Raw genomic sequence first — 12,609 nt, forward strand, 5'->3', positions numbered from 1 at the left:
CTCTACAGCACACACAGACACAGACACAGACACACACACACACACACACACACACACACATACATTTTTCTGGTAAGACACTGTGGCAGTAAGTCTTAACCATTCTAGATGATGCAAAAGGTGTTTCTGCCGTTAAGACAGATTTTTGGAAATGATTACTCTGGATAGAAACTGTGTGCTGAAAGTAGGTAAAGGAACACATACGATAAACTCTCAGTATCTGTGTTGCAAACCACAGTGTTTAGAGAGAGAGGGAGGGAGGGAGGGGGAGAAAGAAAGAGAGAGAGAGAGAGAGAGAGAGAGAGAGAGAGAGAGAGAGAGAGAGAGAGAAAGTGCCTGCCATAGAGCTATAGAGGCAGGCAGGAGGAGGGAAATGGGTCATTGGTGATGGGAAATGGACACTGGTGGAGGGAGAGGTGTTGGATCATTGTATGACTGAAACTACATGATGAACAGCTTTGTAACTGTGTATCTCACGGTGATGCAATTAAATAAATAAATAGGTGTCTCTGTAAGGTTAAGAGTGGTAATGTTTTAGAACTGTTGGTGTCAGTGCAGATATTCTAGCTCTCCTCAGTTCACTGCAAGTATGTTCAAGAAACCTCAGAGTATGTTGCATTCATCAGAGCCACTGCTGGAATACACACCAGTCAGGGGATCCATCAGGTCACAAGCATTCATGATGTATGATTCCTTACCTGCATCTGACAATCCTACATCAGACTAAGGAAGGCCTGTGCCCCTCTACCCTGTGTCTCTCATCATCCTATCCATGAGCATCTTTGGCAACTAGTGTGATATTCCAGAACAGCAAATTCCTCTGATTCTATACTCTGATGTTTTCTAGGTTGGAAAGTTAGTGTAGTGGGAGTTAGGCTTTGGGGAGCAAATTAGGTCATGAGGGTGGAGTCATGAAGAGGATGAGTGCCCTTAGAGAAGTGGTTCCAACAAGCAAGCTGACTCCTTCGCCCTGTGTACACCTGCAGTCTACATCCTGGAAGAGAGGCCTCACTCCAGCATGCTGGCACCAGCAGATCAAACATCCAGTTTCCAGAACTTGAGAAATAAATTTCTGTTGTTTATTAGCCACCCAAACTTTGGAATTTGTTATAATAACAGAATGGACTAAGAGGCAGAAAGGGCTTAAGGGAGTTCTTGTGATTCTTCTAGAGTAGGCTGGTGGCTCTCACTCATTAGCAGAGCTCACATTCTAGAGCTTTCCAAGTAACTGGACTTTTATTGGTTTGTTTGTTTTTTTGTTTTTTGCTTTTTGGGTCACACCTGGTGATGCAGAGGGGTTACTCCTGGCTCTGCACTCAGGAATTACCTCTAGCCATGTTCAGGGGACCATATGGGATGCTGGGAATCGAACCCAGGTTGGCCACATGCAAGGCAAACACCCTACCCGCTGTGCTATTGCTCCAGCCCCGTAACTGAACTTTATACACAATAAAATCAGCTTTTCGTGAAGGGTAGGAGTCATCCAAAGCACTACCACACAGTTTTGTGTAGGGATGGCTGCCTTCTCCTGTTTGGAAGCCACCTGTCCTGGGAGTTTTCTATTTCTTTGGCAGTCTGAGTGTACCATACACACCCAGGTAGAGGACTGATTCTCAGTAGGTCTCCCCACTCAGAGGGTCTCTGCTCTGAAGGAAACTGCTGGGATCTGGTAAAATGCCTCTCAGAGGGTCTCTCCACTCAGGAGGCACTGCTTCTAAAGGAAATGGCCGGGTTCTGGTAAACTTGACCCATACTGGGGGACATTCTCCAAAAGAGACTGAAGAGTAAAACACATATTGAGAACAGCACTTGATGAAAGAGTGACTACGAAGTGTTTTGCAAATAAAAGGAATCTGGGGGATTTTTCTGGCAGATATTTGATCTGCCTTCCAGAGGGGAACCACTATTATCCTGCTTAACACTTTCCAAAATATGGAGAGTCTGTAGAATTTTTGGCTGAAAGTTATTCTTCTACAAATAAGATAGATGATACAAACTGCACTATAGCACTGTCCTCCCGTTGTTCATTGATTTTCTTGAGCGGGCACCAGTAACGTCTCCATTGTGAGACTTGTTACTGTTTTTGACATATCAAATACGTCACGGGTAGCTTGCCAGGCTTTGCCATGTGAGCAGGATACTCTCGGTAGCTTGCAGGGCTCTCCGAGAGGGGTGGAGGAATCGAACCCGGGGTTTGCAGAGTTCTAGGCAAATGCCCTACCCACTGTTAAATACTATCTATATATTAATATACATTATAAAAATTTTAAGTAATGTTAGGTTTTCTAAAATACAGAAAATACTCATATTTCCCTCATACTATTGGAATCTTTCTTATTTACAAAAATTAATTACTCTGACGTGGTTGTAATAATCAAGGTGTCAATCTTAATATATATATATTTTAAAAACTATATCTATATATGGATATATTTTAAAGAAATGAAAGCCCATATTTCCATACAAGGACTCATTTATTATCTTGTGGGTTTTGAGAAAATGTGCATAGATCATGCATTCACAATTGAAAATTCAAGTTATTTCCACAACTTTATGCATGCTGTACTATCCAACATTTATCTACTATTTTTCTCACTACCTTCGCACAATTTTCATTAACCACTAATGTTTTAACCTCTACCAGAATGTCAGACAATTAAATTCATATAGTGTGTATAATAAAAGTTACTAATATACATTTAATGTTATGTGTTTTTACGATTTAATAACTTCATTATAATAAGTGAATAACATATCTCATACCATACTTTAATGCAAAATCATTGCATATTTATGTCATCTTTAATCTTGCATTTGACTGCAAAGATTAAGGGGAACAAACAATATCTGAGAAATTGCTTTCAAAAATTATGCTAGTGTTCTTAAAAGCAGGGTGCAATGATCATGCAGCGATGACAATTATTTGATTCAACATTGTCATTTCTCTTCTATTTAGCTATTGGCAGGAATTTTTCTTGACATAAATCATTGCCAAATATGAATAAGTCAGATAGCAATTATTACCACCCGAATGCAACAAAATTTGGAGTAGACACATCATATCCCAAATTTAGGATGGAAAATTTGTTTCCATTTTCAATGAAGTACCTTGATTTACAGTAAAAAAAATATATATATATATATATATATATATATATAGTGTTGAGGCAGGGGAATTCTATCATAGACATTTTGTGCTATAATCTACATAGTCCAATGCTCTATCCATTGCAAATTGCACACAGTGTGGTCTGGAGCTATAGCATAGCAGTAGGGCATTTGCCTTGTGCGAGGCTTGCCTGACCGAGCTGGGTTTGATTCTTCTGCCCCTCTCGGAGAGGCTACCGAGAGTATCTCACCCGCATCACAAAGCCTGGTAAGCTACCCGTGACGTATTCAATATGCCAAACACAGTAACAACAAGTCTCACAATGGAGACATTACTGAACCTGCTTGAGCAAATCGATGAACAATGGGAGGACAGTGCTACAATCTCCATAATGTGCATCGAGAAGTCTCCTAGGATATTCATAAGATAATAAATAGTAGTCCTTTTGATTGAAAAGTTACAGATAATCTTTAATTTTATTTGTATATCTGCATTTTGGATGTTTTCTAAAAGGGCATGTTATAATTTCTTCATATTTTACTATGTCTTTAGAAAATATTTTTTAGTTAGGTCCTATTCTAGGGTTCTAGAGAAACAGCAGCAACCAGGCAAAAATCTCTGACCTTACAGAGCCTTTTTGGGTAAAGGGGGGAGGGGAGGGTAGATGCGGAAAAGACTAAAAATATGAAGTCTATTAAACAATAGTATCTTATATACATATGGCAGCAAGGTGGGGAATCAGACAAAGTTAAGAGGACAGTCCAACTTGGGAGTGAGTCATCCAACTTTAAAGGGAAATGATTTTCTAAGAAGAGAGAACAATGTAAAGCCACGCAATGGTCATGGGTGAGATAAGCAAGCTGAAATAGAGGTAGAGGGCTGGATCTGGTGAGAAGGTGATGATGGATAGACTGACAGAATGAGGAGGTCAAAGTTGAGACGTAGAACTGAAGAGATAGAAGAGTGGATAAGGCACATACCAGCCCAGGTTCAATCCCAAGCACTGATCCATGATCCATCAGGAGTAAGCACAGAACACTACCCTCACCTCCAAACAAAAGCATCAAAAGACAAACAAAGGGAGATGTACAGGGGGTTGGGTACAGATGCTGTGGAGTGTCAGCCCTTGTTAGGATATTTTTTTTCTGAAGCAGAAAGAGGCATTGGAGAGCTTCGAGCAGAAAAGTGACATGATACATATTTTTAGCAGAATCACTGAGTCTACTATGTTGAGAACAGACGAAAGCGGACAAAGCCTCCAGCAAAAAATTCAACCTAGAGTGACAAGGTTTGGACCAGGAACATAGTGAGATTATACTCAAAATCTGGGTTTGTATCTAATAAATAGTATTTGCTCATGGATTGCTTGCTGATATGTGAATAAAAGAAGACTCCAAGCAAGGGTTGGTCTTATGAAACTAAAGTTCCTATTAGCCGAGAAAGTAATATGAAAGAATAACTAGTTTGAGGTTTGTTTACAGAGGATACACTGATGTCTATGTGCTGAGATTGAGATCCCTATTTGAGACCTAAACACAGAATTCCACCAAGCACTTGGATATATGAGTGTAGAGTTCAGGGGCATGGTCTCAGCTGGAGATAGAGAAGCACGAAGGAGTTCTCTGTGGACAGATGACAATTCATCTTATGATCTAGAGGAAATCACCATGAGAGGAGTGTAGAGGAGAAGCAAAGGGATGGAGAGCTTAAGCCTGGAGAAATCCAGCATTAATGTTCCAAGAGAAGAGTAGGAAAACCAATGGAGACTGAGGAGAGGAAATGAGGAGGAAGTGGATGAGGGAACCCCGGTGAAGGTGGTGTCATGTGAAGAAAACAAATCAGCATGGAGGAGATGACCAAATGGGGTCTGATAAAGAATTGACTGATTAATAATGAGAAGCCTACTGATCTTGACCTCACAGTTTCTGTGTTCTGATTATGAAAGTTTGATTGGTGAGGGTTCAGGAGAGAATCAGAGGGCAAAAATGAGTTAGTATGAGGTTGACTTGAAACAAAAGAAGAGAGTGGTGTTCTAGCTGGTTGGAGCAGAGAATTTTTTTCTTAAAGGATGGGTAAAATAAAAATTATAAAGAGGCGGAAATGGAAGAATTTTACTGGAATTGGGGAAATATAAGACTATCACATATATTCCAGGAAAAACAAACCACTAATTGATGGAATGTTTTCAGATCTTTGGGCATTTTGCCCTTGACCACCATCTTTGAGGTCAGAATCAGAAGGAAAAGCTCAAGGTTAATGCCAGAAGAGAAGTATAGATGCTTTAGGAATAGTTTGATGACCACCTCTGCCACCTATTAATATTTAGCTTTATACTAAAGGTAGCTTATATCTACTTTTACTCTCCTGAGCTTATCTCCTTTGGAGTTTTATTTTTTTCGCTATTTCTTCCTACATGCCAACATCAACCCTCTGAGATCCTCCGTCAAAAAACCCACCAGATGAGACTCTTAAAGCAAACTCTGTGCTTTCAAGAAAATCTTTCTTAAACAACTCAGAATTGCACATCAGTATGGTTTATTCTTTATGAGGATTAATAAGCCCACAGATGTCTTAGTTCCTGAGATAATAAAGAAAAATGCTGACTCTGGCCATCAAAGGTAAAAGGAGGAAATAGAGGCAGAATAGTTATTCTCCTGAAATCCTGAAAGTCATGCTTTCTTTAAATGATAGCCCAATTCATGTAAAGCATGGCTAATCATCAAATAAATTTGTGGAACTTAACTTAGCTCTTCCAGTCACACAGACATATTCTAGCACTGTAGCAATGTCCTCCTGTTGTTGATCGATTTGCTTGAGCAGACACCAGTAACGTCTCCATTGTGAGACTTACTGTTTTTGGCATCTTGAATATGCCACGGGGTGCTTGCCAGACTATGCTGTACGGGCGGGATACTCTTGGTAGCTTGCTGGGCTCTCAGAGAGGGACAGAGGAGTTGAACCCAGTTCATCTGCATGCAAGGCAAACACCCAACCTGCTGAGCTATGGCTCCAGTCCCAAAAGGTCGTGTTCCAGGTGTGGCTTGAACTCACGACCTTGGCATTGCTCTGCACATACTGCCATATAAGTACCATGCGCTAACTGATTGCGCCACTGGAACTGGACATATTCTAAGGATCTGAAAATATGTAACCCTGTGAAAGTCAAAACAGAAACTAAAGAACCATGATCATCCCCTTCCTCACACTGAGAAATTTAGTCTAGAGCGACTATGAAGGGCCAAGTAAGGGGGGCATCAGCATGGCCGGGGTAGGAATGCAGAATTCAAGTCAAGCGAGGATATCCTCATACCAGAAGGCAACAGGAGGAACAGTTGATTACCATCCAACTGAATAATTTAAGCAACAAAAAAGAAAGAAAGCAAATTAAGATGAGCCATGCAGTGGCAGATTAGAATCAGAGATTTAGAAATAAATGTCAATGTAAAGGTGGTTATATATATTTGAGTAAATGAAGGCACATACATATGAGTGGACATTTGTATATATATAAATATCTATATGTATATATTTACGTATGTGTGTGTGCGTTCAAACCTACATGCCCCAGCTTTGTTCACTTAGAGGAACTGAACAAAGATAGTACTATGCAATAGTCAAGGACACAACCAAGACCAAGACAAAGAGCATAGTTTCTAAAATATCAGGAATAAAAGTAACTAACTTTGAGATATGTCATATTTTGAGACCCTAGTAGGAGAAGAACAGATGATGTCAGAAGACATTCTTGAGTACAAAAGCAAGGAAGCTCTCTAAGAATAAGGGAGACAAGTCAAATGAACATAGAAGTCCCCACTAAAAAAAATGAGACAATGTGAATCCAAAATAGTAAGAACAATGCAGTGAATTAAAATTAAGTCCAGGTAAATATAAACAAAAAATGGAAAGTTTAAGGACATATGGACTAAGTAGTTTAAATATCCCTATAAAATATTAGATTTCTCTCATGTAAACGAATACATTTGTATGATGTATTCATTTATATGGGAGAAATCTTGCAGATAACATCAGTTAATAAACTTATAGAGGTTTACGCCAAGGTACAATTAGCATCATCTTTGTGATATTTCTACTTTACGTTAATAACTCACATCTAATCATGAGAAAATACCAGGTAAACAAACTGGACCAAGTAATTGACCTGTAACCTTCAAAAATATCAAGTGCAAGTGCAAGAAAAACTAAGGAACTTTTTCTCACAGAAAGACTAAAAATGCACAATGCCAGGGCTGGAGCAACAGTACAGAGGATAGGGCGTTTGCCTTGCACATGGCCCACCCGGGTTCGATTTCCAGCAGCATCCCGAGCACTGCCAGGAGTAATTCCTGAGTGCATGAGCCAGAAGTAACCCCTGTGCATCGCCGGGTGTGACCCAAAAAGCAAATAAATAAACAAGTAAATAAAAATAAATAGAAAAAAATGCACGATGCCTAAATGTAATGCTTGAATACAAATTGTTCCTTTCTATGATTAGCACAAAAAGATTTGGCAATACTTAAGTGAGTTTTGAATTTCATATGGTAGAGATGAGCCCATCTTAATTTCCTAATTTTTATGGCTATGCAGCAGTTGTGCAGGAGAATATTCTCATTTTCTTTAGGAAATATCTGTGAAATGCTACCGGACGGTGGTTGGTGATATCTGGCTGGAAACTGATAACCAGCACTTTCAAATGGTTAATGCAATTTTCATGTAAGTGTGAGATAGTTTTGGAATAAAATAAAATTACGCACTTAAGGGGAAGATAAGAACTCTTTTTTTTCCCCCTGAAGAGTAAAGTTAAACTTTGCAGTAATTTTTCTATATACAAAGTACATATTTATGGAGGTCCCTAGCACAGGGATCCCCTATTTTTTTTCCTCTAGGAGTTTCACTTACAACTGACAACCTATGGGGTCAGCAGTGGGAAAAATAAACCAGTGATGGACTTCAGCGGCCGCTACCTCCCCCAATTTCCAGGGTCACTTGCTTGGCTGGATGCTTTGCGGTGACTCAGCCTGCTCCCGGCCTGTTGCACCCACAGCTCCTGGAAAGTCAAAAGCACCCCAGCCCTCCTCCTCCTGGGGCTCACTTCCACCCACTAGGGCTATAACCAGCACCCAGAGGGTCACCTGCTGCCCTCCAGAGTCTGCACATCCCAAGAGATTTGTGCTTGGCAGGCAGGGCTGGTTAATGTCTGAGTTCCAATGTGCTGCATGGGCCAAGATTGCTCTGCACGCTTCCTCACAGCCTGTGGGCTAAAGCGCGCTTTCCCCTGCAGCAAGAAATAGTTCCCCCACCTTCAGACCATAGTTATTCCCAGGAGAAGGTGAGGGAGACAGCTCTGCACACCCGCCCCCACAGCACCCCTGGAGCCCTGCGCCAGCCTGCTTAGGGCTTGGGGGGTCTTATCCTGACCTGCAAACACATAGGATCGTTGAAGTTATCTTGTGTGATAACATTCTTTTGTAATTATCTTACACAGCAGATGCTTCTTCTGCGAGCATTTCTAGGCAGCCCCTGAGTAACCAAGCACCTCCAAGAGAGGACAGTCTTTTTCAGATGGGACCACAGTATTTAAGGTTAGATACTTCTCCATGAACATAGGGGAAAAGGAGAAGTAAGGAAGAAGAATTTTGAATTTAGCTACAAAAAAGAGACAAACTGAGATGAATTTCATTGCACCATGGTACAAAGAAGAATTAGTTTAATATAATAAAAGCAAAATTCATGCTTTATAGTTTAATTGAATCTGATCTGAACTTAGCTTTTAAGGAAGAAAGCCTCAGCATTATTTCAAATCAACATAGTATATATCATAAAAGTTCAATTAAAAGATAAAAACCCCTTATTCTGAGAAGTCTCAAGTCTTACTGTGGTGCAGACAGACTTTAAAGAGCATGTTTGGCATCCACGGCTGTCCACATTCACTCTCTCCTAACTACACTAGACAGTTATCCATAAAATAGAAGAGAAAGAATATTTTCTTCTTCAAGAACCAATGCTCTGGATAAAAAATTTGAAATGATAAAAATCTCACTACTTATCCTTTTACTATTCCACCAAAGATAAATTTTTCTCTTGATTTGTTAATTTTTAATAATCTCAAATTAATAGGATTGACAATGTAAGTCTTCTAAGATAATACTCCTGACTCCACACTGATATGTCCTCTTAATGCCTCTTCCTAATGCTACATCGATATTTCATTAATTTCAATGCCAAGTAACTCTTTTGTAAGTAATGAGCAGTATGCTGCTGAGAGCTTACCAGAACTCATTCAATATTGACATTGCGTCTGCCATAAAATTTAAGTAATCTTGTTTTATCTTAGTGTTCCAAATACCATTTTGTGAGTTTAATCAAGGAGTCAGAAAGACAACTGGGACACGACAACAAAATGGGATCAATTACTAATAATTCCCATTCTCTGCTAAAATGTGTCTTATCTGAAGCTTGCAAAGTTATTTCATGTTTTCCATCATTTCAGGGAAAAGAAAGTCTGGAAAATCCTAGTCATTTCACAGTAACTATCAGTGGGATTTTCCATAACTATCTGGATGCAAAATAAAAATCTTAAGAAGTTGATCCAATTCTAAAACTTACTTCTCAACTTGCTAATAAATATAAAGTGAAAACCCATCCATATTTTCCTCAAATAACATCTGGTTCCTTGGCCAAATTGCTAATATCTGGAAAAGTTTCTGATTTATTCCACAAATCTCATGTAAAGCACTTAAAAATTCATTTTGCCCATGCTGTCTTTTCTACATCTGATATAGGGCCTCAGATGAGATTTTGACATAGAATTTTGCCAAGAAATTGGGATGGAGAATAAAATTGTCCCTAAAATTTTAACTCTGAAATAAGCACTCAAGGGATCACAGGACAGAGAAATGAAGAATCACAAGAAAAACAAAAAGTTTCTAGGCTAGCAAGATTTGACCATGACCCCATTTAAGATATATCCATTTCTAAAGATTATTTCCACCAGCCACAGAGTCATAGAATAAAGTTGCTGGGAAAGACCTAAGCACTGTCCATACAGACTCTGTGGGGAACGGTGTCTGATCAACATTATCGGAATAATATCACTGGAATAGCACTGAACCAGTACCCAGAAGTCATCCAATGGTACAGATGAAAGCATCCCTCTATCTTTGTCTGATAACCTTTTGGGCTGTCGTATTCACGATAGAAAGCTCAGTACTTAGCAAACTGCTCGTGAGCACTAGGTGCAATAAATTTGCTCCAGTTCTTTGATCACAAGTTCTTGACTATTCTTTGGCTCCCCCACACAGTCCTTCTTATGAGGACAGAATGATAAAGTTCTTTTTGGTTCTGTTTGTTTGTTTTGGGCCACAGCCAGCAATGCTCAGGGCTTACCACCTGCTCTATGTTTTGGGATTACTCCTGAAGATGCTCAGGGAATCTTATCAGATGCCAGGGATTGGTTTCAGGTAGGGCAAGTTCCCTATTTATTTATCACTCTGTTCCCCAAGACCTAGTCTTTATAATGGAGAATTCTGGCCTCCTCACCAGTTACAGAATTTACTGAAATATGTAGTTTAGTACTTAAGCTTGTTTCCCTTTAAAGGAAAGGGCCTTGAGTGAGCCACAGGGCAGAGGGAAAGTCTCTGGGCCCTAAATTCTCTAGGATGTTGATTCTGAGCTGAAATATAGAGCTGGACTAGTCCCCATTACAATGCAATAAATTTGGAATTATCCTCTATATTCTGTTAATGAGGAAACAGGCTCGGAAAGTTCTAGCAATTTCTCTAAAGATCTACACTATGAATCTGAATTCAGAGCTATATTTGCCATTTTCTAATGAGATGCATTTCTTCAACTATGCAGATACTCTGTGGAGAGAGGCACCCTCTCTGTCCACTGGCTGTGGCATGCTGCTTCAAAGCTTGCCCAGTCCAGCTTCAATTCAACCATTCATGTATATATACCTCAAGACTTCAAAGCAAAGCAAACGAAGAGTAATAATCAATGCTTAGAAGTTCAGAAGGCCCACCTGGATGAGAAAGGGAGGTACCTCTCAGGGAATTTAGACATCCCTTTCAGGGATGCCTCCTTGACATCTTATAGGACTCCGCACCTCCCACATATGATCCAGACCCAATCAACCTCTTCCATAAATCTCTCAGGCATCTACTTCTTATAACCACCGTATAATCTTTCACCTGAACCTCTACAAAAATTGTCCAGTCTTTTTTTCCCCTTCCACTCTTGTTCTCCTTCATTTTCAGTGACGTTGTCAGTAATCTTTTCGTAATTCAGTCATTGCATTTTTATTTTAAATATCCTTCAGTGGATGTCCCACCTAACCGTCAGGGCCTGTGTTTCATCCCTAAGGAGACTAGCCTGCAGACTGGGCGGCACATTCAGTCCCACATGATCCAGAATGCATACTGAGACCTGAAGTAATTCCCTCAGCTCCTCACCCTGAGGATGTCTAGGTTAGGAGCACATCTGGGTTGCCCTCTCTTCACCCAGGTCATCTCTCCTTATACTGCATGGAAACTGTGATTCCAATGATGTCCTCCCTGAAATCCCAGGGACTTAAATACCTTCTTTAAATACCTTCTTTGCACTAAGAACTGCTTTTTGAATGAATGAATGAATGAATTAATGGTGTATTACACCATAAACTTCATTTTGTCATCTTAAAGTTTTTTAATCTCTCAGACCTCATATTCTCTGCAAAACAGGGATTATAACACCTACACTTTCCAAGTTTTTGCGAGATCTATACTAAACCACATATGTAAATTCTCAGGACCATGTCTGATAGAGACTACTGCTCATATATAATTTGTGGTTAATGTCATTATTTGTCCCATGAAAACTAACCAAAATAAAGTCATGTTCTTGAAAGGGCTCCTGGATATTTCCAGTTTGCCTGGGTATCAGACTGCTCCAGGCCTTCACAGCACCTGGCAAGCTCCACTGATCACAAGTCACGATGCATTCTTGAAGACACCGTTTTGAGAGGCTTTGTCGCTGCAGTAGTGTCCTCAACATTATTCCTAATAGCTGAATCAATGCTTTCAGAAGAAATAGTAGCCAGGGTCACCCCAGACTACATTGCCTGCTGGAGTTATGAGCCAGGGCCTTCCCAGGGTCCTGCAGAGATGCTGCTTGTCTACATTCCCTGAAAGGCACCTGTAGAACTAGGAGGATCTGGAAAGGGGTCCCTAAACAGAAGTCAGACTCAAAGCAGACAGTGGTCCTGGAGAAGTGTCCTGTCACGGCAAAGGTGGAATGTGAGTGCAAGAGCAATGGTTCAGGAAGCAGTCTTCATCTGGACTACTGCACGGCGGCTGCCAAAGACTAAAACTCATAGCTAACAGAAATACACGGAGACCATGCTCTGGTTTTCCAAAAGCCCAGATGCTTTCCGCTCACAGTACAGATTTAAGGGGCTAGGGCCATGAGACAGCAGAGAGGGTATGGCAGGTGCCTTGCAGGGTCCGGCTCCATCCCCATCCCTG

General features: G+C 40.3%; 1 protein-coding gene across 1 annotated transcript in view; it reads right to left on the bottom strand.

Annotated features, from left to right (window-relative positions):
* Positions 1–12,609, bottom strand: part of EPDR1 (ependymin related 1) — a 32,478-nt gene that overhangs the window by 18,972 nt on the left and 897 nt on the right. The window lies entirely within an intron of this gene.

Source organism: Sorex fumeus, unplaced genomic scaffold (genome assembly GCF_029834395.1).
Source record: "Sorex fumeus unplaced genomic scaffold, SorFum_2.1 ptg000020l, whole genome shotgun sequence".
Classification (NCBI taxonomy): domain Eukaryota; kingdom Metazoa; phylum Chordata; class Mammalia; order Eulipotyphla; family Soricidae; genus Sorex; species Sorex fumeus.